Source organism: Artibeus jamaicensis, unplaced genomic scaffold (assembly GCF_021234435.1).
Source record: "Artibeus jamaicensis isolate MK-2021 breed Jamaican fruit bat unplaced genomic scaffold, CSHL_Jam_final scaffold_1019, whole genome shotgun sequence".
Lineage (NCBI taxonomy): Eukaryota > Metazoa > Chordata > Mammalia > Chiroptera > Phyllostomidae > Artibeus > Artibeus jamaicensis.
Genome location: NW_026522025.1, coordinates 16,778,375 through 16,781,907, shown reverse-complemented (window position 1 = coordinate 16,781,907; position 3,533 = coordinate 16,778,375).

Genomic DNA, 3,533 nt, shown 5'->3' with positions numbered 1-3,533 from the left:
TAGAGGTGTATTTTAGGTACCTATCTGCCACAATAATTTTTTTAACATTTAAAAGCCAGAGTCATCAACACCTGAATGCAGCTTTGCTGACTCAAGGCAGTATCGTGCAAAAGGCTTAATTATTAAATGTCAAACCAAACCAGGGATAATCATTTAAGAGTAATCATTGTAATTGTGTGTGTGTGTGTGTGTATATATATATATATACACAAAGGTTCTCAAGCTTTATGAACTTTAACATCTCCATTTAATATAGGCAATTACTATTATTTCTGAATTTACAATGAGGAAAACTCTAATCAGCTGAGGGCACTCCACCAAATAAAATGTCAGAGATCGTTCCCTATTAAAAGCTCATATAACCTCAAAGCAATTACATATAGTAGTGATTTTAATGTTTTGAAAAACAAAGCATAAAATACTTAAAATTTAATTTCTACTTAAAATCGGAGTATGGGATAATGGTGGGGAGTTATGTACTTTGTGGTCTCTTCTGCTTAATTGTATGTAAGCACTTTGAAATCACCTGACTGAAGAGAGAGAAAATATTAAATCATCAGTATTCAGCATTCAGATATGAATTCATTTTAAGCACTTTTGTTTTTAATTTTTTTCTCTTCCATGCTGTATGTTAAAAAATGGAGGTTGACAAAAATTTCTGTTCTATAGCTTAATCTGAGTGTCTATTTTATGCTCAAAATTATTACATGTGGCTGTATTTAAGATGATGGGCATTGTGTTTGACTATATAAAAACAGCCTGAAGGGACAGGCGACCAGGGCACTTGATGTATCCACTTGATTTCTTTATTTAGATAAAATGCAAAAATCCATTTTTTAAATTATACTCATTTACTTTTCAAAGGAAATCTAAAATTACAGAAGAGTGGGAATTATAAATTAAAATCATGCAGCGCTCATCTAAGCTCAACTACTATTAAAATGTGGGTATTTGTTTTTTCCATCATTATCCTCCTTGTGGATTTTTAATGTAATCATTATTTCTTTGTGGGTAATGCCCAAATACAACTAGAAATCTCAAGGAAGAAAAGAGAATAACACAGAATAGGTAACTACATAAACATTATGTAATGTAGGTAATGTACATAAGGTAGTGTACATTACTTAACAATAAGTAATGTACATAAACATTTATATCTCTAGACATGGAGCATGAACATAATTCCACAAAGAAAGCTGTTTATCCATTTCTTTTAAAAAGGCAGAAAATAAATTACCAACATACACTAAGTTTTATCTTATTAAAGAGTCTAAATTTAAGAGAACTCCTAAAACCTGTACTTCCTATACTTCCCAATCATTCTTTGCCTACTTTCTATTTATTTTCTATAAGCAAGTCCTGTAATTTGGTTTGTCTATCTCACCTCCTGCTTGTTGTAGGACCTCATTCTGAGCACTGTGCTCTGTGGAGATCATGAAGAAGAGAGAAGGGCAGATCTGACCAAAACAACATTCTACCAACACCATTGCACCAAGATGGACACTCTATATATAATCATTGCTAAGACTATACAAGAAGCTTAGGAGCTGCTTTTCAAGTCCAACAATGGAATGTATGTTTAAAAAAAAACTTAAAATAAGAAAGATTTCAGTCAAGCAAGAGGAAGTAACTTGAAAAGTCATACTGAAAAAAATTAAGGAATCTGCTTTCTAAAATCCAGAGCTACCCACTTAAGAGAATCTAAATAACAATGTGACATTTATAAACAAATCTGTTTCAAGGGAAAATTTTAATTGAATTAAAACAAGTAAAACTGCTCATAAGTATTTACTTTTAAAAATAAGTTGCTTAGAGTCCATTTTTTTTCCATCTTGGGCACCTTATATTTATCACAGCCAAGAGAAAAGGATAATAAAACCCTTAACAATATCAAAAGGTGATTAATGACTGATAATTACTTCATGGCAAACAATCTAGGCAGACTCCCTATACTATATTCTAAATAGAAAAGACTAACAGAAAACAAAGACAACCTACCTTGTGCTCAAATAATTCTGTGGCAGTTATACCACCATCCCACACTCTGACTCAAGAATAAAATGTCATGCTTTCTTCTACAAACCAGGTACAAATGATCAGTGATTAGGATTATAGAGAAAATATCCCCTAAGGAATTCCCTATGGAAAACCAAATCTCACAAGATTCAGTCTCAAGGGGAAAACAATCTCAGAAACACAGGAAGAAAGAAAATTTTCATTTATTGAGTGCCTTCTAATTTCACAGAAAAGTGGAAATTACATCGAATCCTACACCTATCATGATGGTATTTTCACCATTTTGAAGAAGAGGAAAGGGAGGCTAAGTTACTTTTCTAACAAGTAGAAACACTTACTAGGTATAGTTCCCCCACTAAAATTTAGGTTTCTGATAAATTTTTAAATATTCTGACTAATTTAAAATTTCATTTCAAATCCAACCACTGTCATATACTACTTACTCATAAAGTCTGAATACTAACAAAATCTTCAACTATTCACTAACTCTTACTATTGATTAGTAAGCCAAAACATTTCTTGAATGATACTGACCATGTACCAAGCATTTATTATGCAAGGGATTCCACTAATTATTCTGTATTAAATTCTGTGTATAGATTTAATGACTTGATTTTGCAGGTAAGGAAAACAAAGCTCAAAAAAGTTAAATAACTTGGCCAAGTTTATATAAGAATGAGGATCAGATTGCATATACCATCTGTATCTGTTGGACACTGTGAACTACTACTTTGAGGTAGTTCACAATTTCAGCATTAGATCACTGCATTCCTTTTGATGACATCTTAAAGGGCTAGGTTTTCAGCAGTTGCTGTTAAAATGCAAGTACCATGTAAAAATTAATGTGGAACACAAAATGATAAATGGCTGTGTCCAATCTGATTCCAAAGTTTGAGAAGTTCTGCAATGTCCAAAGGCACCAGGCTGTTAGAACAAAGACATGTATTATGCCATTTGGATTTAACTATGTAATAAACACAGGTGTCAGGCATTTCTTTTGTAGTGACATAAAAAAGTTACTGAGATGTTAAGGGCTTTGTGAACCAAGAAAATTTGAGAATCTCTGTTTAAAACTCTGGTTTTTTTAACTTAATAGGTAAAATTCTAGCCTCACTGGACCACAGTTTGGAGTACTGTGATTTAAGTAACTTCATATTTTGACTTTAGAGAAAATAATTTTATATCAATTATTATATTAAAGTAACATGAAAGAGCTTTACTTAACTTTTAAAAAAGATGAAGGAATCATATGTAATATTTTAATGACTAGTCTGTTTATGGATATTTCTTATTCTAATATTTCCATAGTATTATATTACATGAACAATAAAATATGTTTAAGAGGCTACCAACAAAAATCTCAGAACTCACTGTTTTTCAACTTCCTTTAACATGGATTCGTCCACAGACATATCTTCATCTCCTTTCAGAAGGTAAGCAAAGGGGTATCTCTCAACTACAAAAGAAACATTAGCATTGGCCTATAGGAATAAGAATTCAGAATCAAAAATATCTCC